Genomic DNA, 26,267 nt, shown 5'->3' with positions numbered 1-26,267 from the left:
AATCAACTTTATTTAAATAGAATATTGCTGCATGTTCACAAGAGAAGGCCATACCTTTTCCTCTGCATAATAATATAAGCCTTTATGTTTTTCAGAAAGAAAATTCTCAGAACATTAAAGAGTGCAGAAACTCTCATTATTCAAGAAGTTAGGTAGAAGAAATGTGATGACTCTGAATTCAATAAAAGGCAAGTTTTATTCCAAACAGTGGATTCATTTTTATTAGGCACTCTATGTTTTTATGGTAATTGCCAGTACAGTTTATGCAAGGAAGTCTGAACTATGGACTAATATAAGTTTCACAATCTTCTGTACAAAGAAAGTAAGGTAAGCCTATCTCATTTGTAAGACTGATAATATGATTTTGTAATCTAATTTTGTCATAATATCCAGTATATAGACTTAAAAGTTGAATGTTTTATGGAATTTCAAGTTGAATAGATTTGCTATATTAACCACATTTGTGTGCATTCTTAACACCTTTAAAAATTACCATCATCACATTTTATGACCTCTTTAAAAGTTTTATTTAATGCTATTCCTAACTTTCAGGTTAAATGTTTTAAGCATTTGTATATCTGCTGCTACCTCCAGTAAACTTCTTTAAAAATTCTGTTTCATTAAAGTCAATTACATTTCCTTGAGTCAGTTTTTATTGTGCACCTAAAATGTGCCAGGCACTGTTTCTGACAAAAAAAGATAAAATGACAGTTTAAATAATCCCCACCATTGATGTGCTCATTGTTTAATCCATCTTTTATAATTAAGTATCATTCATTAAAAAACTACTCTTATTCAATAACTGTATTTGTTTCTAGTTATAACACAAAGTTATTTAAAACAGAATTTTCAAATTTCCAATAATGTCTGTCTTTTTTAAAAGATATGTGGCTGATGGTGTTGCCATGTACGAGCATAAGAAGAGAGGCAGATGTGATGAGTGATGAGGGTTTCTGATGAAGCAAATGACTAGATCATGTCTTATGTTTCATAGTGTAGATTCTATGTTTTAAGTTCAGGAGAAGTTTTTAATAGTTTAAAGAAAGAAAATAACATGATTCTAATTATGTTTATAAAATTATTTAAAAAGAAGGAATAAAAAACTTGGAGCATAAAATAGAAACTCCATATGGAGAAGCTAGAGGAGAAGCAATATCCAAAGACAGTATTTTAAAAATAATAAAAAGCATCATTCCTCAGATTAAAGAATGGGAGTTTGGGTCAAGACAAGTATAGATAAATGTACATCAGCAGATCAATTAGAACATAGGAAATCCTTTTGAAAACAACTAAAATGCACATTATTAGATGGAAAACATACTTCTCAAGGACAAAACTATACACCAGGAAGCAAGAAAATAATACATTTAAAGTGTTGAGAAAATATGCTACCAATCTGTAATCTTATGCCACGATTAACTATTATTTGATTTATACACAATAAAGTATTTTCAGTAAAAAATAACACATGAAACTAAAATAAATGAACTACAAGAACTATAAAAATTGGCATTTCAAAAAGAACAACATTGAATCTATGTAGGAAGAATAAAATGTAAGACAATTTTGAAGAAAACAAATTGCACAATATAGTCATATATATTTTTTTTAATTCTGGAGGTGGAATATGTTGTCATTAATTTAACAAACTCAAACATCATACAAGACAGTAGGGAGAAGCAACAGATTTAGACCTTTTTCCATTTGCTCCAAGAATACTGACCAGCAGTGCTTGCAGCTGCCATGTTTACTCCCAAACAACTTTTCTACAAAATATCTTGATTTTATCATTTTCACATCACTCTAGTATATCAACTTTTGAAACAAAAGACATCATGCTATTTATAGCATTCTGTTTTTTAGTGGTATTTCCATTTATAAAATATGGTAATTTTCAATCGCTAAAAATGTCAAGTTTTAGAAAACATAGCGTTCCTACATGTGATATTAACATAGTTTTCATACAAGTATTAGCTGAAGATATAGTTGATGAATTCAATTTTCCCAGAACAGATGATTCTGATGATTCAGATGATTCTGATGCCAGTTCTGTTTAGAAATAACTCCAAGAATAGTTTTTATATTTTACTTTCATATTGGAAATCAGTCGGATTTGCTTCAGCCTCAAAGAGCATGTTTATATAAAATTAAATGAGTGAAGGCAGTGAGCTGCACTTTTTTTTTCCTAAACAAAAAACGGGTAAAATATTTTTTCAGTATTTTTCAGCTACAAGGTGAAGATACAGTTAAATTTCACCTTTTAAGAAAAATGTCTGTATGCTTTAAAAAAGAAAAAAAAGATGAACACTGAAAGAAAATTGGTAGAATACAGAAATTCTAAAACTTTGGGTTATGGGGAGAAACCAAAGAAAAAGAGAGCAGAAAATGTGATCAATCCAACGGGAGGCAGAAAAAGAGAAAAGATAGAAAAATGAGAGATAACAGCACAAAATACAGTACAAATGATTACAAGTATATTACTGATAACAATACATGAAAAACAATTTACCATGACACTTAATGAAAATTACTAACAGGAAGAATATAAGTTAACTAATATACAGATTAATAAAGATACATCCAAATAAAAATCATACAAAAAGTTAAAAGATATATGAGGGTGGAATAAATAGATTAATAAATTGATAGATTTCAGATAGATAAATTCATGTTGCTCAGGTAAGTATAAAACAAATGATGCTGGATTGCTCATATTAATATTAGATAAAATTATCTTATATGAAACATCATTGTTAAATATTAAAATAGATACAAAAATGGAGTAAAGTATAAAATTTCCAGTAAGTCATAGCAATTGTAATGTAGCATGCAGCTAAAATAAAGCCTCCAGGATACATGAACAAAAAAAGAAAAAAAAAAAAAAAAAGAGAAGTCCAAATCAACATAATTTCAAAGATAACTGACAAATACCCAATCAGAATGAGAAATTCTAACACATTTTTCATAGTATTAGATTAGGCAGAAAAAATGTGATAAATATCTAAACAATTGGAACAATATAATTATTAACTTTGACTGAAGATACATGTAAAAATTACTATAGCCAATGCACAGAAATAGAGATAATTTTGACCCACATGAGAAATATTTATGATATTTTAACATAGACTAAGATATAAAGAAAATCTCAACAATCTCCATGTATTAGTCCATTTTCACACTGGTGATAAAGACATACAAGAGGCTGGACAATTTACAAAAGAAAAAGGTATAATGCACTTACAGTTCCACATGGCTGGGGAAGCCCCACAATCATGGCAAAAGGTGAAAGCCAAGTTTCACGTGGCAGCAGAGAAAAGAGAACTTGTGCAGGGAAATTCCCGTTTTTAAAACCATCAGATCTCATGAGATTTATTCACTACAATGAGAACAGCATGAGAAAGACCTACCCCCATGATTCAATTACCTCCCACTGAGTCCCTCCCATACATGTGGGAATTCAAGATGAGATTTGGGTGGGGACACAGCCAAATCATATCACTCTGCAAAATAGCAAATATTAGAACTTGTTCTTTAATCAAAATCCAACTAAATTGACATCATAGGCAAGCACACAACCCACAACAACAACAACAAAATCTTTAAAATAATGTTTTTTTTCACCGAGTTGACAGACTAGAGGCTTTTAGCATGCCTTAGTCACTTGGAAACAGCAAAATGTCGCATAAAGATCTACTCCAAGAGCTTTAATTCAAGAAAGAAGATGGTATTTCTCTAGAAAAATGAAGAATAACCCAGACTCCAGAAATGACAAGGTGGACAGCACTCCTTGTGATGGTGATTGGCTGATAAAAGTGAACGAAGCCCCAATAAAGAAGAGGGGAAGTCAGTCACCCTTTATGACTCATCTTTCCACTAGGGATCTGTGTAATTCAGAACAAAAAATAGCACCCTGCTTCCTCCAAGCCCTGGAGCTAACATGGAGAGAGACTGAAAGATGGAGAGAGGAAAAGGCACCAGGAAAAGCAAGTTTCAGACTTTTTCTCAGTCACAGAACCAAAAGAAGGGCACCATTTTTTATCCAGGCTCATACAAAGTCAGTCACTGTTTGGCAACCGGCAGTGGCTCCCACAAGAATTTTAGTCCTGGTCCAGAGATTATAATTACTGCTCTGGAGTGGGGTAAGGGCGCCACATAGCCAGAATTGAGTGGGAGTGTGGAAAGTGCCCCAGAAATGGGCACTGGAATTGGGTTCTCTGGCATCACAAGAGTGGACTAGGAGGACAATTGCTGAAGCTGAGATTTCTCTTAGCAAGTGAGATGTGCAGCCAGAAACGACTTTACGACCTAGAACCAGTCTGCATATGTCATTGCTGGGTGTCTCAGACTACTTCCTTGGTCAATCGGGGTACAGTGCCCTACCAGCTTCAAGGAGTAAAATGGAGGTGAACCCCACTCACCTGGAGATCTAACCCTCAATGCAGACTGCCCCTAACGGGGTGGGGGGCACAGCCTACTGAAGTCCCCCTGAGTTAAAGGATATAGAACTATGTTGCTAGATTCTGAAGGCAACATCACCAATGTTGGGAATGGACTAGGAGAAAAGATCATCTCTAGCCTCCCACAGCAGCTCTTACCATTAGGATCCATGTAGTGGGCTGAAAGAGACACTTCTCAGGTTTATCCTGTGGTTCCACCACACTGAAAGTGAACTTATAATGGAGTAAGACGCTTTTGGTGCTTCCTCATTGCCTCTGCCTTCAATGAGGGTAAGCACAGGCAAAGAGTAAGGGCCTACAGCCTGGCGCTAATGCTTAAGCACCATCTACTGGACTACTCTCTGAATTATACAACAAAACAAAAATATGTCAGTACGACAATTGCCAGCTAGTTGTTTTGTAGTCTCCATTATGTAGTTGCTTTATAGGCTTTGTGGGCTGTGTGTTTACATGTGCTTTTGCGATAGCAAGAATTTTTTTTTTTTTTTTTTTTCATTTCCAAGTTAGAATTCTCTTAAGCATCTATTGTAAGGTCAGTCTGGTGATGATGAATTTCAGACACTACCACACTGTCTGGAAAAGTCACTACATGAACCCATCTGCAACCAAGGAACTGTACAAAGCCTTCACTCTCTGAAAGCACCCGGAAACAAAGCCAATCAGACACAATATACAGTCATACACAATATACACCATAGGAGTACTCTCAAAGGGAAAAAAAAAATGAAGAAGCCCCATTCAAACAAAAGCAAATTTAAAAAAATTTACTTCCTCAAATGAGGAGGAACCAGCACAACAACTGCATCATGACAAAAAGCTAGAGTGTTCCATCACCTCCAAAGGCTTATACTACCTCCCTAGCAGTGAATCTTAACCAGAATAAAATGGGAAATGATGAATATATAATTTAGAATAAAAATAGCAAAAAAATTCAAAGAGATCTAAGACAAAGTTGAAATTCAACAGAAAGAAGCCAGAAAAATAATCCAGGATTTGAAAGATCACATACATATATTAAGAAAAAATCAAACAGAACCTCTGGAATTGAAAATTTTTCTACAGGAAACATACAGTTGTAAGCATTAACAACAGACAAGACCAAACAGAAGAAAAAATTTCAGAGTTTGAACACTGATCCTTTAAATCAATCCAGTCAGGGACAAATAAACAATATATATTTTTAAAAATAAAGCCTTTGAAAATATGAGATTATGTAAAGTAATCAAATCTATGACTTACTGGTATTTCTGAGAGAGAAGAAGAGACAGTAAGCAACTTGGAAAACATATTTGAGGATATAATTCAATATAAACCCCTCAATCTTGTTATAGGGGCCAACATGCACATCCAAAGAATCCAGAGAACTCCTAAAAGATACCACATGAGATGTCAATACCCAAGGCACATAGTCATCAGACTATACAGGGTTAATGCAAAATAAAAAATTTTAAAAGCAACTAAATGAAAGGGCCCCATTACCTGTAAAGGAATATCCATTAAACTAACAGAAGAAACCTTACAAACCAAAATAGATTGAAGGCTCAATCTATTTTATCTGAATTATAGTCTTCAGCTTGGGCACATCTTGTTATACTGTATGTCGATTTTCAGGTCATATATTAAATGCCTATTTCATTAAATACCTATCCTGTTTCAGGCCATGTATTAAACGCCTCAATTATTACATACCTATCCTGGCAAATCGCTGACCCAATTCTCTAGGAATACAAATGTGAATAAATCTCTGTCTCACAAGGTAAGGAGAAAATGTTGGTAAGGTAAAGAGATGCAAAAAATAGTCAATATTTCTGAAGAGGTAATTTATACTAGGTGGTAGAAATGAAGATGGTCAGAAATATTTTGAAGGTAATACCATCAGAATTTCCAAATGGAAAGGTTTATGGTGAGTGAAATAGACAGAAAGAGAGAGAGAGAGAGAGAGATAAAGTTAATATATGCTATTCACAGGGTGTATTTTAAATTTGGGGGGAAATACAGCAATACTCAAGATTCGTTAGACATTTTGTGAACTACCAGATGAAATGAGTTCACTGTTTTAAGATTAGATTGCACTATACTTCTCTCAATGATATTATATTCTGTGGAAGTTGGTCTTTTTGAAGTTTTTGTGTAAATGGAAAGTATAGTAGAAAAATCAATGTGGAAAAAAAATGAAAGTGGTGGCTGTCTAATCAGAACAATTTCTTAGAGACCTTCGAATGGACTTAGGCTTCCAAACAATAATAGGGGGAGACTTTAATACCTCACTGACAATATTAGACATATCATTGAGACAGAAAATTGACAAAGATATTCAGGACCTGAATTTAGCACTGGATTACATGGGCCTGAGAGAGATTTACAGAACTCATCACCCAGGGCCTGATAGAGATTTACAGAACTCACCACCCCAAAACAACAGAATATATATTGTTCTCTTTGCCACATGGCACTTACTCTAAAATTAATCACATGATCAGAAGTAAAACACTTCTTAGTCAATGCAAAAGAACTGATATAACAGTCTCTCAGACCACAGAGCAATCGAACTTGAAATTGAGACTATGAAATTCACTCAAAACCTTACAGTTACAAGGAAATTGAATAACCTGCTCCTGAATGAGGAAAACAATGAAATTGCGGCAAAAAATAAAAAGTTATTTAAAACTAATGTGAACAATGGTATAATATACCAGAATCTCTGGGACACATCTAAGGCAGCGTTAAGAGGGAAATTTATAGCACTAAATGGCCATATCAAAAAGCTAGAAAGATGTTAAGATAACAACCTAACATCAGAACTAAAAGAACTAGAGAACCAGGAGCAAACAAACCCTGCAGTTAGCAGAAGACAAGAAATAACCAAGATTAAAGCTGAACTAACCAAGATTAGTCATGAAAAACCCTTCACAAATTCAATGAATCCAGGAGGTTCTTTTTTTTTTTCTGAAAAAAGTAACAAAATACGTACACTGCTATCTAGACTAATAAAGAAGAAAAAAGAGAGAAGTATCAAATGAACACAATCAGAAATGAAAACGAGGATATCACCACTGATGCCACAGAAACACAAACAACCATTGGAGAATACTATAAACATCTCTATGCAAATAAACTAGAAAACCTAGAAGAAATGGATTATTAAATGCCTATCTGGCAAATCACTGACTCAATTCTCTAACAATACAAATGTAAACAATCTCTGTCTCACAAGGTAAGGAGCAAATTTTGGTAAAGTAAAGAGATGTATATAATAGTCAATATTTCTGAACAGGTCTCCTGTATTAGATGGTAGAAATGAAGATGGTCAGAAATATTTTGAAGGTAAATTAAAAATATTGAAATTCCTGGACTCATACATCCTCCTATGACTGAACTAGGAAGACACTGAATCCCTGAATAGACCAATAACGAGGTCTGAAATTGAGGCAGTATTAAATAGCCTACCAACTGAAAAAGCCCAGAACCAGATGGATTCACATCTGGTTTCTACCAGAGGTACAAAGAAGAGCTTGCACCATTTCTACTGAAACTATTTCAAAAATTGAAAAGGAGGGACTCCACTCTAACTCATTCTATGAGGCCAGCATCATCCTGATACCAAAATCTGGAAAAGATACAACAAAAAAAAGACCAACATTTTTGATGAACATCAATGCAAATATCAGGTCAGTAGCCTTGATCAACATTGCAAAAATTCTCAATAAAAATACTGTCAACTTGACTCCAGCACAAAAAAAGCTCATCCACCACAATCAAGTTGGCTTTATGCCCAGGATGCAGGGTTGGTTCAACATATGCAAATCAATAAATGTGATTCATCACATAAACAGAACCAAAGACAAAAGCCACATTATTATCTCAATAAATGCAGAAAAGGCTTCCAATAAAATTCAACTTCCCTTCATGTTAGAGACTCTCAATAAAGTAGGTATTGAAGAAACATACTGCAAAATAATAAGAGCCATATATGACAAACCCACAGCCCACATAATATTGAATGGGCAAAAGCTGAAAGCATCCCCCTTGAAAACTGGCACTAAACAAGGATGCTCTCTCTCACCGCTTCTATCCAACCCTAGGCAATACCATTCAGGACATAGGCATGCACAAAGATTTCATGATGAAGACACCAAAAGAAATTGCAACAAAAGCGAAAATTGACACATGGGATTAATTAAACTAAAAAGCTTCTGCACAGCTAAAGAAACTATCAACGGTTAAGTAAACAGTCTACAGAATGGGAGAAAATATTTGCAAACTATGGATTTGACAAAGGTCTAATATCTAGCAAATCTGAGAAACTTATACAAATTTATAAGAAAAAAAAAAACAACCCCACAAAAATGGGCAAAGGACATGAACAGATATTTTTCAAAATAAGACGTCCATGCAGCCAATAATCATATTATAAAAAGTTCAACATCACTGATCATTAGAGAAATTAAAATAAAAACCATGATGAGACACCATCTAACACCAGTCAGAATGGCTACTATTAAAAAGTCAAAAAATAACAAATGTTGTCAAGGTTGTGGAGAAAAACGAATGCTTATACACTGTTGATGGGAGTGTCAATTAGCTCAGCCATTGTGCAAGACAGTGTGGAAATTCCTCAAAGACCAAAGAGAGAAATATTATTTGACCCCACAATCTCATTATGGGTATATACCCAAAGGAATATAAATTGTTCTATTATAAAGACACATGCATGCATATGTTCATTGCAGCACTGTTTATAATAGCAAAGACATGGAATCAACCTAAATGCCCATCAATGATAGACTGGATAAAGAAAATGTGGTACCTATACACCATGGAACATCATGCATAAAAAAATAATGATATCATGTCCTTTGCAAGGACATGAATGGAGCTGGAGGCTATTTATACTCAGTAAACTAACACAGGAATGGAAAACCAAATACCACACGTCGTCACTTGTAAGTGAAAGCTAAGTTATGAGAACGTATGGACACGTAGAGGGAACACCACACACTGGGGCTTTTCGGATGGAGGAGGTTGGAAGGAGGGAGAGGATCAGAAAAAAGTAACTAATGGGTACTAGGCTTGATATCTGAGTGATGAAATAATCTGTGCAACAAATCTGCATGACACAAGTTTACCTATGTAACAAACCTGCACACGTTCTCCTGAACTTAAAAATAAAAGTAAAAAAAAAAAAAAAAAAAAAAAAAGAAATTGAAAAGTCAAGCCACTGACTAGTAGAAAATATTTCTAAAGCACATATCTGATAAAGGATGTGTATCTTGAATATATTCTAAAAATTTCAATACTCAACAATAAGAAAACTCCAACAACAATTTGACACGATATATGAACTCACACCTCAAAAAAGATCTATGGATTGCAGGAAGGCATAGAAAATGATAGTTAACATCAATAGTAAATTGATGGATTTGGATATTTATATGGATTAATAAATATATATTTTTATATACACTATATATACATATATAGATATATCCATCTTTGGATATTTATATGGATTAATAGTAAATTGATGTTGACTATCATCTTCTATGCGACACCACATTGTAGTTTTAATTATAACTCACTTAATTGTAATTAAAACAGTGTGAGAATGGCTCAAGTCAAAAAAATTGAAAATATCAAATACTGGTGAGAATGTGAAATAACTAGTACTCTGACATATTCCTGATGAGAACCTGAAATGTTATGCCTACTTTGAAAAATTGTTTGTCAGTCTCTCTCTTTTTTTTTTTTTTTTTTTTTGAGACTCCTGTGGTGGCGCAATCTAAGTTCACTGCAAGCTCTGCCTCCCGGGTTCACACCATTCTCCTGCCTCAGCCTCCCGAATAGATGGGACTACAGGCACCCACCACCATGCCCGGCTAATTTTTTATTTTTATTTTTATTTTTATTTTTATTTTTATTTTTATTTTTTGGCGACGGGGTTTCAGTATGATGGCCAGGATGGTCTCGATCTCCTGACTTTGAGCCCACGCATCTTGGCCTCCAAAAGTGCTGGGATTACAGGTATGAGCAACCCTGCTCCTGGCCGTCAGTTTCTTATAAATTAAACATGTGTTTGTCTTACTACCTTTGACCCTTACTCCCAGTTGTTACCCAAAAGACATGAAAATATATACCAACAGAAAACCCTGTATCTGAATCTATAGTAGCTTTTTCCACAATAACCATAAACTGGAAAAACTCAAATGTCCTTCAGCTAACAAATATAAAAATAAATTTTGATACATCTATCTATGTAATGGAATATTACGTAGCAGTCAAAGATACCAAATTACTAATAATATGCAAATACATACACCACTCTCAGAATCAGTGAAAAAAAAACCTGGCAGAAAAAGCTACTATTTGATGGTTACATTCAAATGACATTCTGGAAAAGGCAAAGCGACAAGAAAAAAAACGTAAGACTGGGCACAGTGGCTCACACCTGTAATCCTAGCACTTTGGAAGGCCAAGACGGGTGGATCACCTGAGGTCAGGAGTTCGAGACCAGTCTGGCCAACAGGGTGAAATCCCATCTCTATTAGAAACACAAAATATGAGCTGGGCTTGGTGGCATGAACCTGTAGTCCCCGCTACTCAGGATAGTTGACAAAGTTTGGTTTGGAAGGAGAGGACTGACTTTAAAAAAAAGGTCATAAGACAACTTGTTGTGATAATGTGGTGATTACATAACTATACATTTGTCAAAATTATTGAGCTTCACATTTTTAGAAGTTAAATTTTACTATATGTAAAATACATTTCAATAATCCTACTTTTATGCAATTTGATTTTCTTTTAAAAGACATGTCTGACAGGCACATATATAGTCATTTCTTCACAACTTTCCAAATAGTGCCTCCAATGTACTCAATTATAATTTATATTTCATAATCTCTCATATCCTCTTCCAACGAGTATAAGAAATTTAAGAGACAAATTGGATGTCTTGGTGTCTGAATTATACTACAAACATGAATATACAACTAAAAATATATGCATATTTATACTACACAAAATGCAATGGAAAGTCAATTTAATTTTAATCTAATAATTCATAAATAATCTGCACATCATGTCCTGCCAAACACAGAGGGATACAGTAATAACTAGTAAAAGGTTTTCCCCTGTATTCTCTTCTGGAGTAACCTAAGTTGCATAGATGAAAACCGTTGCCAGCCTCCCAGCTGCTAAGTTTTAATTATGTTATCAGCTTAATACAGTTAATCAGCTGTCAAATTTAAAATATCACTTTCTCTGCTTTCATTATTTCCTAATCGTCCCCACCTTCTTCTTGCAATTAGTGTTTAGTTGTACATAATTTTTTGTTTAATTTTCAACATGCTGTTAGGGCACATCTGGCACATAATATAACCTCAAAATTTATAGCTGTAATAATAATTATTTTTATTATTACTTTATCTTCACAAAATATATTTTAATTTTATGTAATTAAAAGGACATTTACTTTTCCTTTGTAGAAATTTATGTTTCAATCTGTTTAGTTTCATTTGCAACATGTAGTCATAGCATATTTCTAGTCATAGTTTAAAATGTGTGCCAATATGTTATGTTTTGAGGAGATTTTAGACATGAGATACACAATATCAATGTTCAAAAATAAATATATTTAAGGCCCATACTATGGCAGGCATTTTGTTAGATAACTGGGATTTAATAAAGTATAAAAACAGATATATTCCTTGAATATAGAAATACTCTTTGTATATCAAATAGTTTAAAATTACTGATTTTTCTTTAAAACATATGTAATATTTTTAGTCATACAAAATGAATAACAGAAGCTTACTTCAATAGGGACAAATTACACCTCTCTGGTAAAAGATCAAGAGCTTAGGTGAAAGTAATATTGATAAAACATACATTTAGATTTGACATCCAACTGTTAACATTTGAAATTTTATTAAATTAAAATAGAAAACACATGCATAATTAGTCCAAATGCAAAAGTTACCAAAATTGTACCTCCAGCAAACATTTTTAATTTGAAGATATTTACATGAGACAACAGTTTCATGTATTTTCAGAGAGCATATTTGACTTTTAAAGAACAGGTAATTCTAATAATTTTAAAAGTCTTATCTGTAAATAATAATAGTAATAACAACAATACCATCAATATAACTGAAAATGTCTTAGTATATTTATAAAGTCAACATTATCATAAAAGCATGCTATTGGCAAAAGAATATGCAAAAATTTCTGTGAAATGAAATAGAGGGTCCAGAAATGTATCAGAGTACCTATAAGATTTCAGTAGATGAATACATGATTTCACAAGCCAAATAAATACCCACATGAAAATAAAACTAGACAATTATCTCCTATGACAGTTCATTAAAAAATAAAATTTCGTGAATTAAAAGTTTTTTTAAATTATTATTCCTTTATTTGTTCATACATTGTGAGATATTTTTAACCAGGCAGGCAGTGGAATCTATAAAAGAAGAAAAATGAGCTATCCACAAAAACTAAAATTTAATACATTTTAAAAGCACAGGTAGTGGAAAACAAGATATTAGAAAAAATATTTGCAGTCCAAATTAAATACAAACTCTTATAGTTTATCTGTAAAAACCTTGTGGATAGGCCAGGCCCTGTGGCTCACGCCTATAATCCCAGCACTTTGGGAGGTGGAGGCGGGCAGATCACGAGGTAAAGGAGATCGATACCATCTGGCCAACATGGGGAAACCCCGTCTGTACTAAAAATGCAAAAAATTAGCTGGGCGTGGTGGCGGGCGCCTGTAGTCTTAGCTACTTGGGGGGCTGAGGCAGGAGAATGGCATGAACCCAGGAGGCGGAGCTTGCAGTGAGTCGAGATCGCTCCACTGCACTCCAGCCTGGGCGACAGAGAGACTCCGTCTGGAAAAACAAAAACAAAAACAAAAACCTGAATATATATTTATATATATGTACATATTTAAAGTTGCCTGTATGTGTATTTATGTGTTTAAAACTATATTTACAGTTACTCTAATTAATAGTAGTCAATTAAACTTGTCCACTAAAGTAATTACATGTCATCTATTTCAAGAGTTGGTAATATTTTTTAAAAAGGCCAAATAATAAAGATTTTAATCATTGTAGATCATATGATCTCTCTCTCTCATATATTCAACTCTGTCACAAAAGCAGCCATAGGTAACAGTAAACAGATGTGTTTGGCCATATTCCAATAAAACTTTGTTGACAAAAATATATAGTGAGCTATATTTGCCGATTTGCCAATCCCTGTATTACCAGAATTATGATTTTTTTTTTTTTTTTTTTTTTTTAAGGCAGAGTTTTACTCTGTAGCCCAGGCTAGAGTGCAGTGGTACAATCTCAGCTCATTGCAACCTCGGCCCCCCAAGTTCAAGTGATTCTCCTGTCTCAGCCTCCCTAGTAGCTGGGATTACAGGTGTGTGCCACCACGCCGGGCTAATTTTTGTATTTTTCCTAGAGATGGGGTTTCACCATATTGGCCAGGCTGTTCTCGAACTCCTGACCCCAGGTAATCCTCCCACCTCAGCCTTCCAAAGTGTTGGGATTACATATGTGAGCCTGGCCAGAATTATGATTTTAAAACAGACAAACTTGGGAAGAGAAATAAAAAGAAAAAAAATGCATTCTCAAAGTGATGGCTTGTTGAAGCCTCATCAAATATTTCTGCTCTTTCTTTTTTAATATGCAAAGAATCAGAATTGCAGTAAATTGTTTCTTTTTGGGGCTGGGGTGGATGAGAGAATAAAAGGAAGGTAATTTTGGGAGATTCTTTATTCCGATTTGTTAGGGAGGAAGGCAGGTGGGATTTTTCTCCTCGTTCTTATCTCTTTCCTTTTTCCCGTCCCAGAAATAAACTAAGAATAATAACCAAATTATTAAAATAACTCACCCTCCTTCCAATTGATTCTCTTTCTCCCTAGAACCTTGACCTCTTCCCGTACTCACACTCCCACACTCAGAGTTTTGCAAGCAAAGTTGAATTAAAGAATGCAATTTAGGGACATAGGTCTGAATGAACACTTCAAACTTCTGGCTTCTGAATTTCTGATTCTTAGCTGCTCAGTCAGGGACCCTACCTGACCTGAGTCACTCAGTTTCAGACACCAAAGAGCAGGTCAGCCCTACATGTACATCTTCTGCAATTTTAATAATAGAGAAGCAGAAAGTATAAGAGAATAGTGTTCATCAACTTAAGATATTTACTTCTCTTTACTCCTAAGTTTTTTTGAAGAAGTTCTTGATGTATAAAGTTAATATTTATGTTAATGATTTCACTATCTTGTTTAATAACTCTACCCTATGCTCAAGTCTTTAAAATAGTTTACTATGTAAACTTTTGCATGTGTACTTATAATTCATAAGAATATAATTTCTATATACATTATGGGGCTGGAATACTTTGAAACAAAATTCATCACTGACCCACAAATTGAAATTTTAAAAATTCTTACTTCTCTAAGATACTAATAAGAATATTGACAGCTGCATGTCTATGTCCTCTGATAGGATGCATCTTAACGAGTTGCCAATGTTGGCACTTTTAATATCTTTTTTATATATATGTATTTTATATAGTGTTGTATATTATATTATATATGAGAGACAGACTATACATATACATAAATAAAATGTAAGTATGTATATTATGTGTGTGTATATAGAGACATTTATATCTATTTAATACATCTGTATAATATATACATGTATGTATATGTGTATTTTATACATTTCCAATTATAAATTGAAATAAATAGGCAGGGCACAATGGTTCATGCCTGTAGTCTCAGAACTTTGGGAGGCCAAGGCAGGCAGATCACCTGAGGTCAGGAGTTCCAAACCAGCCTGGACAACATGGTGAAACCCCATCTCTACTAAAAATACAAACATTAGCCAGGCATGCTGGTGGTGGGTGCGTGTAATCCCAGCTACTCAGGAGGTTGAGGCAGGAGAATCACTTGAATCCAGGAAATGGAGGTTGCAGTGAGCTGAGATAGCGACACTGTACTCCAGCCTGAAAGACAGAGCAAGATTCTGTCTCACAACAAACAAAGTAATAAATAAAATGAATATTTTAAAAAATATCTGATGAGGTTATTTGTCTTAATGACTACAGAAACATCAATGGACAATATGCATATCTTTTCAAGTATGCTGAACTAAATCAACACATACGGAAGAGATAACTTATCTCTGTGCTCATGTGAATAACATCATGAATATCAGTGTGAAGTTGACTATAGCAACAACATGGGAAAACTACCAAAATAAATTTTACTAAACGTGGAAGTGATATTCACAGAAGCAAAATATTTCAGAATGCATCGCCTGCTGTCCAGCTCAGAAAAATGCTTAGTCTAGAAACACTAAAGAATTTTTTTTTTATTTCCCATATCCTGATTTTATGCTCACCCAATATAATACTAAAGTGATTTTAGGTTTGTTTTTTGTCTTTTGGGTTTTGTTTGTTTGTTTGTTTGATATGGAATCTCGTTCTGTCACTCAGGCTGGAGTGCAGTGGTGGATCTCAGCTCACTGCAACCTCCGTCTCCCCAGTTCAAGCGATTCCCCTGCCTCAGCCTCTGAAGTAGCTGGGACTACAGGTGCCCGCCATGACACCTGGCTAATTTTTTGTATTTTTAGTAGAGATGGGGTTTCACCACGTTAGCCAGGATGGTCTCGATCTCCTGACCTCGTGATCCACTGGCCTCAGCCTCCCAAAGTGCTGGGATTACAGGCGCGAGCCACTGCGCCCAGCCAATTTTAGGTATTTTAAGCCTAAAACATAACACTACACAATAAAATTACTTCATTGATATTGGGCTCATAAAACTCATGGGGGATTGATGGAAGAGAGTTAGAAAACTGGTAGAATTCCATGTGGTTCTGCCCTCTAAGTGGCAGGAAGCAGACAATGGGCACTTGGTAGGAACAGCAAGCTTTTTGTGCCAATACCGCTGGTCCCATGGGTTTTATGCTTCACCCTTTTCACTTACAGCTTAGAGATCAGGGCTGGAGGGGCTATTTAGTCCATCTTAGGTTTAGTGTCTGCCATAAAATGTAGCAGAGGAAAAATATGGCCTCTTATTTTCTTTCATGGAAGATGGTAGTGAGAATCAGGCATCAGAGATTGTCACTCTGCTAAGTACAAAAATAGGACATTTCTTGAAAGGAATATCTATATAATTATTTTTTAAAACAGAGAAAGAAAATAGGCAATAGTTGTGAATGTTGGATAACAAATTAAAAGCAAAAACTATGATACCCAAGGAAATGCTTAATAAGTAACCTGACTTCTCAAATATTCCGTTCCATGAGAAACAACAGATAGGCTCTTAATAAAGTCATTTCTGTTCCAGAAACTGGAAATAAAAATCTACACTTTTCATGAATAAGCAGACATATAGCTTATTCAACATTTATGTCTGAAGTTAGTCAGTATAGCCTAATAGTTAACGTATCTGTGGATTATCAGACTACCTAGTTTTTCTAACCAGAAGTCTGACCGCTTGATAGTTACCAAATAATTTGTTGTTCTAGTTTGTTTAGACTGCTATAACAAAATTCCAAAGACTGAGTAGCTTTTACACAATTATTTAATGGGCACAATGTACATTATTCAGGTGATGATTGCACTGAAATCCCAGACTTCACCACTACACAATATATCCTTGTAACAAGGCTGCACTTATACCCCTTAAATTTATACAATTGTTTTTAAAAGAGAGAAATAAAGATATAAATTAAAGAAACAAACAAAAAGGCAGTAGTGGAGCCAAGATGAAGAAGCTGGCCAACTCTGTGTCTGGCGAAGACCCACTCTCTGGTTCATAGATGGCACCTTCTCTCTGAACTGTCACATGGTGGAAACGGGAACAAACTCCCTCAGGCGTCTTTTATCAGGACACTAATCCCATTCATGAGTGCTCTAATCTTATTGTCTATTCCCATCCCCAAGTCCCCACCTCCTAATGTGATGGTGATAAACATGGGGGTTAGGTTTCGACATATGAATTTTGAGGAATCGTAGTACTTCTTCCAACATGAAATCGTGAGACCTGTGATACAGAAAGGTCTGACAAGGCATATTTAGCTATAGGTCTGTTTACACTTAGAACTGCACAATAAATTTATTTGATAAGTGAATTTTCATTGAGTTGATTATTTTTCTTTGTGTTTTCTGTCTGGGATGTATTCTTTAAGGCAAATTTCTCTACAACCCTCAATGTGTCAAGCCAGAAAAAAAAAATTCAATGTAAACTGATACATTTAAAAGAAAAAATAAAAACACTGAAAAAGTAGCTAAACCTAAATTGATTGAAGTTGTAATTTTTCCTCAGCTAATAGTTTTATCTAAGCATTAAACTTCTTGTTACATAAGAAATCTATTTGCAGGATTCGTTGCAAATATATCACCCTTGGGGACAGTAAGCTCACCTTCCTGATCCAATCCTGATGGGCTATACTCTCCAAGTTGCTCCTGACTAATATGGATTTTCTGGACTTGTATTGCTGTGTGCCGGCCCTGTCCACATCGAGGTTAGTTTTCAGGCCACTAGCATTTTACCTTTCAAATTGATTGCATATAGACAGACCATGTCTCTTTTCTCTCCTGGGATATTTAATTCAAGCAGCCTTGAACTTGTAGCCTGACCCTAGTAGTCACATTATCAAAGCAGATGGCACAATGCTTTGTCTACTTTGAGAGGGTATTCACCATAAAAATTAGAGTACTCTTATGAATGCCATTTATAATGGCAGAATCTAAATTTTCAGCAGGTTTATTTTGTTTTTACATAGGGGAAAAACTACATTCTCTTGGAAATATTCACGGTAAGGGATTCCATATTTGTTACATGCCTATTATGCTTTTTGTTGTTGTTGTTACCAGTTAAGAATATAAATCCTCTTCCTTTCACTCATGTTTATTTCTCTCTGTGTTAAATCTATCTCACCCTAAACCCTAGTCCTCTGGACCTAATTCAAATTCAATGAACTTTATTACCCCTTGAACAACCACTCACTCCCATAACCATTTCTTAGAATTTGTTTTTTCCTGAACTATTTTGTTCCTGAAGTCACAAACTCATAAAATACTCCCTCCCCAAACATAACCATTTACAAATCTTGTGCTCAGTTGTTCACGTGACACTTGCTGTATTATTCTCTTCAGGCTGCCATAACAAAATATCACAGAATGTATGGCTGAAACGACAGAAATCGATTCCCTTGCTGTTCTGGAGGCTAGAAGTTCCAGATCGATGTCGAACAGCGTTGGTTTCTGCGGAGGGCTTTCTACTTTCTTCCTGGTCTGCAAATGGCTGCCATCTCTCTGTGTGTCCACTTGATCTCTTCTTTGTGTTTGCTCAGAGAGAGACAGAGTGAGTTTTCCAGTGTTTCCCTTTATAAGAATACGAATCCTATTGAATCAGGCTCCACCCTTATGACCACATTGAACTTTATTCACCTTCTTAAAGTTTCTAGTTATCTCCACTTATCCCCATGGAAGATACCTTCCAAGACTCACAGTGAATGCCTGAAACCACAGATACTATCGAATTTGATTGTCGTCGATCAGAACATGTTTTTCATGCTTTCCACCCACAAACGTAAAGCTTTTTCCATGTTAACTAAGCATTATTCCTGCACTGTGGCTGTTGCAATTTGAAGTGTGACAACCAAATAGCACAAATTCCTTTCTCCTTTTTCACAATTTCACAGGTAGAATATTCATTTTTACCATACGAATTTCAGCATAGGATTTTTTTTCTTGTTAAGTGAAGAACTTTCACTTAAAGGAAGCACTTTCTGGCTGCTCTTTGGCATATTCCAATTGCTTGCATCGCTGCTTTGGGACTCTTGAGCTTTGGGACTGAATAACATACTGAGTAATGTTAGGGTGACTTGAACGCAAGCACTACAATACTGTTACAGGTAGTTAGGCATGAGCGGGGCAGAAGAGGGCTCTTCCCCCACCCACCGGGAATGTCAGGTGATGGTTCAACTGTTATCACATGGCCTCTCTAAAAATGATAATTTGATAGCAGGTCCCAGGGGGAAGCAAAAAGAGCTTCCAGTAAAATCTCAGATATTGGAAAAGTGAGCCCGGGTATGTGCACTAAGACACAAAATAGTGAAATATGATTTTCCTGGGGCACTCCACCAGAAAAGGGAAAGAAGCCTCAGATAGGCATGAATACAGCTTCCTCAACACACTGCATGTGCGCACTTCCCAAGGGTAAGGAGAGCACTGCACTGAGCACACAGGCAGCCCACCCTAAGGAAAGAATCTTGGGAAAGGGACCAGCATATAGAGTCCTAGGATCAAGGGTAAATACTGCACTTGACCTTCAGGTGCCCGCTTGGGTATTTTCCAAGTGAACTTTCCTTTCTTTCCTTCTCTAAAGTTTTTAATAAACTTCCAATCTTGCTCTGAAACTTGTCTCTGTCTCTTTTTGGGGTTTATGCTCTTCAGTTAAATTCTTTCTTCTAAGGAGGAAAGAATTGAGGTTGCTGCAGACCTGTACAGATTCACCACCAGTAAACTGAATACCTTCCACCAGTAACAATACCACAGAACTTGATCGGGAATCCAGAGGGATTCTAAGTGTGTCATGGGCAGATAGTGTAGACAGAGTGGAGCTGCTTGGCAAAGGAAGGATTCACATACTAGGCAAGAAAAAGTGGGATAGCTTGAGATTTCATCACACTCCTTAGAATGAGACACAATTTAAAACTTACGAACTGAAATTTCTGGAAATTTCCATTTAATATTTTTACACCATTCTTAACCATGGGTAATTAAAACTGTGAAATGCAAAACCATGAATAAGTCCGTGGGGGGAGTTACTGTATTTCCAAATTCACACTGAGAGTTAAGCCTTCTACATAAGAATTTGGGGGAAGATCAAAAACAGTCAGTTCATAAAACCTGTTCTGTGCAATAATAGCCCATTAAATGTCTATTTTTTTTTTCTTCTACTGCTTTGTCTATCCTCCCTTTCTGATTCTGCTTAGTATGCATATTATAAATATGATGAAGCCAGTTGATAATATCAAAAGGAAGGATGAAATTTTGTACCATAGAATGTAATCTGGAATGAATGAAGGCAAGAGAGAGAAAGTAAAGGCATTAAAGAACTAGAGGTGACTGTGGAGCACAATAATAATTATCATTATAGAAATGGGCTAGAGAATCAATAGGTGTTTGTAGACAATTTTTGATTGTTCAAGTTAAGAATACACAAGTAGAGTAGCTTTGACTCACAACCAACAGAACGTTTGCATAAAGTCTAGTGAATGTGAAGGGTTATCTCAGGGTCCTGAAAACAATACAACGCATGTTTTGTGTTGTTGTTTGTCTGCTTGTTTTTTCTTAAATAAAAACATTAAAATTATACAAGATGATAAGATTTATGTTTGGGAAAAATTATTGAGAACTATGTATAAAAGTTTCATTGATTAGAAGAAATTTGAGGGTTACCTAGTGTCTTAAGTATTCTGAAATACTGGAAGTACAGGGAATGCATATTTTTATATGCAGTCTGATTTTAGACTATAATTGATTTAGGTCTATGTATTTTGAAATGACTGAAATAATATTTTAAATTCCTATGTACTATTTAAGTCTTGGGTTAAACTTTGCCACTTTCTCTTGTTACTCCTCTGTACCGCTCTTTATGTTTGGTAGGCCAGTGCTTTCTAGTTTCTTCAAATGTCTCTAACGTTGAATATTTTCTACTCCCGTACTTACTTTTGTGTTGGTATGTTTTTCTTATCCACCAAACTCTTGAGGTACTAAACATAAAGTAAGCAGAGGTTGGTAAAGCTCTTAAGGTACTAAACATAGTAGGTTTCTTGAACGAATGGATGAAAGAATGATTATCTCCTGTTTTAACATTTTATATTTGGTGTTTGTTTGTTCGCTTTATTTATGACAAACTCATGCTCTCAATACTGGGAGAGAAAAAAAATATTTTAAAAATTAGCACGAAACTTACTCATTTTGAGTTTTAACAACAACAACAAAAAAGATTTTGGTGTTATTATGAGAGTTCATGTTACCAAAAGTTAATCGTTGTCAGTTACACTCCAAATGGATAGATAGTTATATAACCGAGGAGTAGGATATTTCTAGTATTGCACAGTAAAAATAATAATAATAATAATAATAACTAAGATATAAGGAAATAATTCTTGCTCAGAAAATATTCACTGAATGTTATTGATATGTCAATTACTATTAATAGGCACTATGTTTACAGCAGTGAATGAAAGAGAAAAAATAAAATCTCTGCTCTCATGAAGTTCAGACCCTAGTAAATACATTCGTCATTAATCAGTGGCTCTTCTAGTCATGTAAAGTTTTTGCATTTACCTATGAATTGATATAAATACAATTATATTGCACGTATTTTTCAATAGCCTATATTGTGCTTAACAAAGTAATATTTACTTTTACCCATTGTGTTTCTATTTTTTTTTGTAATTGTAGTAATGATTTACAAGTTCAAGGTTCTTAGATTCCTGTTCTTATGAAAATGATAATTTAATATTTGTTTTTCCCTGTACATTTAAACCAATACTCCCTACTTCCCAGCAACTACCCATACTCTAAAGACAAAGACTATTATATCAAAACAGAATTTTTTAGCATATGCCTTAACCGAGGTCATTGTTCAAAAGCTAATTTTCAACAAAAATAAAACTTTTTATACTTTGTATAGCACAAGTTGTTGGAAGAAAGTGGAATATGCTCTACTTTCCAGTTTTCTAAAACTAATTTTCAGGAGGTAAAGACAACTTTGTATATTTAAAAAAAGTATGTGGCTTATGAAAACACATTATTTAGTTCCTTGTCCTAAAATCTACTTTTAATTTAAACGATATAGATTTGTTTTAAATTTAATATCTACCTTAGCTGGTTATTTTAAAAACTAATCTATAATGGAAGCTTATGTATTTTAAGCATCAGTTTCAAAGAATCAGCCAGCTTCACAGTCATAGGATACCCCAGGTACTCTCACATTGTGGCCTTTCATTTTCATGTAATGTGTTCTAGAAAAATGAATTTTGATATAGTCCCTGCCTTAGTCTTAGCCCTCTGTGACTTATACAATCAAGTAATTAACATAGTTTGAAATAAAATCATTCACTTCAGATTGTCATAGCACGTTTCTCCAAATCTTTGTGCCTGATTTGACCCATGGTGCCTGACCCTGTAAATGATTGCTTTACATAATACGTGGAGTACATCACACCACATGATGGTAGCGTAAATCTCCCTTTTAACAAGCCATGTCACAGTGGGAAGACCTCGTTTCACACATTAGAGGAAAAGAGACAGTTAGAATCATTAATCAGTGATGAGGGAAAGCACATGTGAAATGAGTTTGGGGTGGCTGAACATTTTTCCAATTACCAGACTATATTCTATTGGGAAAAGATGATAATAAACAGGAGGCTGAATATCCTTTACTTCACTCTTCTAGGAAAGAAAGACAATAATTATTAAAACAAAATGTTCACTGATTTGACACGTACTGCAGAAAATGATGTAATGTTCATAGAGTTTGGTAAGTTATTTCTCAAACAGAAAAATAAACTGCTCTTAAAAGAGCAAAAATATGATACACGCACATGCAAATTTCATGATGCAATCCTCTCCTTGCATTTTAATTTCTTCACAGAAATTAGTTAACTGCTATCCACCACAATTAGAGAGAAATGTACATTAAATGATTAAGTTGTTATAAAATTAGGAAATGAGAACATGAAGAAGATATTTTTAAGAAAAGAAACAGCTGAGGCTTATTTTATAAAAAAAAGTAGCGGTGCCATTTTGAAAACAAGGATCAGGCAGCTTCCTATTCCAAATGCTAATGAGTGCATGCACACTCAGGAGCATGTGCACATGCACGCACCCATGGACCCACTAAGGATCAGCCATCTACAATACGGATTTGTACTCTAGTTGCATTTGCCTGCTTCCTCCACGTTCATATGGATACATATAGTTAATGATTGCTACCCATAACCAGTATTATCCCCTTAGCATAATATTGTTTCATTTACAAAGAAGCAGACAAAGGGATAATTGTGGTGTAATCTGTAAAACTTTGTCTATTTTCTGTAATACTTACAATAAGAAATGTATATGTGTGTATATGTGTATGTGTGTGTGTGTGTATATGTGTGCATATGTACATATGCTAATTTTTCTGAAGGGAGTGGCGGAAGAGAAAACACACAAAGAACAATGTTAAAATATGTCAACTGCATGTTAAATAGTTTGTTTTTATTTTTTAATATCTCAAAGGAAAACAACACAAAATCTTAAAACCCTCACAAAGGTTTTCCACATTAATGTTTCCATTTCTTAACATTTTCCACCAATTTTGAATTCTGATCCTTTGTGATAAAGTAATTTCTTCTAACTCCCTATCATCATGTGACTTTCCACCAACAGGTAATGTAACCCTAACTCTATTAATATAATTTGGTTTAATTCCATGATTATTTCTTCTTGATGCCATTTTTTAAAACAATTCTGAGTCTTCTGTCTGGTACAATGTCCTAAGAGGAGAAAAAGCCATTAGGCTTGGCCTGTGAGGCTCCAAGTCCTTTAAAATTATCTAAGCATAAGGCCTCACTTCCTCCATTAAGTGAAAATCCAGTAAATGTGGCTTTGCGCTTTTCATGTATGGTTTATTTTGACACCTCCATATCAATGTATCCTTCTCCTTCTCTCTCTCCTTTTTGACTCTTTCCTGCCTTTTCTTTCTCTCTCCTTCTTCCTCGCAGCCTTGAGTAATAATGAGAAGCCACTTAAGTCGGTAGCCATTGATATGGGAACTTAATGCTACTACATAAGACCGTATTCCATGTCTATAAAGACCCTCCCACACAAACAAGCAAAACCCACTCAAAAATAGGGCAAATTTAAAAAAATAAAATAAAAGACCCTCGCACACACATACACACACACATGCACACACACAGGTATATTTACAGAAGACTAAAGAGCATACAGGCTATTGATGTTTATAGGAGATTTTAACAATTACATAATATTTTTCTGATACCTTAATCATAAGGAAAAATATCAATAAAAATGTGGAAAATGGGCCAGGTGCGGTGACTCATGCCTGTAATCTCAGCACTTTGGGAGGCCAAGGCAGGTGAATCACCTGAGGTCAGGAGTTCAAGACCAGCCTGGCCAACATGGTGAAACCCTGTCTCTACTAAAAATACAAAATAGTAGCTAGGTATGGTGATGGGCACCTGTAATCCCAGCTACTTGGGAGGCTGAAGCAAGAGAATTGCTGGAACCTGGGAGGCGGAGATTGCAGTGAGATCACGCCACTGCATTCTAGCCTGGGTGACAGAGCGAGAGTCCATCTCAAAACAAACAAGCAAACAAACAAAGAAAACAAACAAACAAAAAAAACGACATGGAAAATGTAGCTTATGGGGCACAGAAATCAGATAAGAGACAAGGTAGAGCAGGGGAATGCTTTTTTAAAAATTCTAACCATTAAGTATGTGTTTAAGGACTTAATTTTTGCATTACATTGATTTAAAGATGAAAGTTAAAAAATCAAGTTAGGAGGTTATAGCTCTTGATAAGATGCCATAAGCACATACCATTCTGTCTCTCTCACTACATGTAGTTATTCAACCTAGATTGAATGCTAGAAGCAACTGTTTTAAAACTGAGTAGTAGGAGGCAGATTGGAGAAGAAGGCCAGGGTTTGAATTTCCATTGAACTAGTTGTGCTTACCTTTCTCTCTCTCTCCTGCATCCCCGCAGCCTGAGCTGAATCCCACAGCCTGAACAAAAAGGTGAGCACAGGCCTGCTGATAGCAAGAGTTACAGCAGAAGCTGTGGAAGACTGAATACTGGCCCCAAAGATATACAGGTCGTATTCTCTGAAACCTGTGAATGTTTTTTTATACGGACAAAGGAAATTTGCAGATGTTATTAAATCCTGAGATGGAGGGATTAACCTGAATTCACTGGATGGGCCCTAAATGTAATCCCAAGTGTCTTTAGAAGAGGGAAATAGAGAAAGATTCGACTGTAGAAGAAAATAAGGCATTGTGACTTGTGAAGCAGAGATTAGATTGATAAAGCCATAGGCCAAGGAATGCTAGTGTTATCAGAAGGTGGAAGATGCAATGAATAAATTTTGCCCTGGACTTCCCAGGATGACCAACACTGCTCATACCTCAGTTTTAGTACATAAAACTTCTCTCAAACTTTTGGACTACAGAACTGTGAGAGAGCACATTTCTGTTGTTTTAAACCACTAAGCTTAGGTAATTTTTTTTACAGCATGCTTTAAACTATTAGAAAAGTCATCTGGCCACATGGTTAAGTAATGGAACTCCTGATGCTCAGAGAAAGTGGACGGTCCCTCCCACTTTTCTGGTTAATATTTTCTTTGTTCTTTGTTAAACTATGCCTAAAGAAATTCTTTGGCAGTGACATCAGGGACACCAACAACATTCCCTTTCCCCGAGAGAAATCAAACTCTAAGGAAGAAAATATTTTTATTTCAGAGTTAAGGAGCTGTGACTACAAGGCTGTGGGGTGAATTCTCATTTTTATTTTTCTTTATCTTGCCACGTGCTGCTTTCTCCCAGATATGGGCACATTTGCAGGAAGTGCAACAGAATGAGACAAGTAAAGCCCAAGTTTCTGGCCAGAAGATAGAAGAGAGGAGCTCCAGAGAATAGAAATTAGTTGAGAGATTTTCCAGAGGGAGGGGCTTTAGAAAGTGAACACTTATTTATGATG

General features: G+C 35.1%; 1 long non-coding RNA gene across 1 annotated transcript in view; it reads left to right on the top strand.

Moving 5' to 3' along the window:
• LOC126955959 (uncharacterized) overlaps positions 1-25,400 on the top strand; it is a 123,014-nt gene extending 97,614 nt beyond the window's left edge. Inside the window, exon 6 of the long non-coding RNA XR_007726208.1 lies at positions 25,278-25,400. This is a non-coding gene — a long non-coding RNA (uncharacterized LOC126955959). The remainder of the gene's footprint in view (positions 1-25,277) is intronic.
• Positions 25,401-26,267: the final 867 nt, after the last annotated feature.

Source organism: Macaca thibetana, chromosome 6, assembly GCF_024542745.1.
Source record: "Macaca thibetana thibetana isolate TM-01 chromosome 6, ASM2454274v1, whole genome shotgun sequence".
Taxonomy (NCBI): Eukaryota; Metazoa; Chordata; class Mammalia; order Primates; family Cercopithecidae; genus Macaca; species Macaca thibetana.
This window is presented reverse-complemented; position numbering and strand designations above follow the sequence as displayed.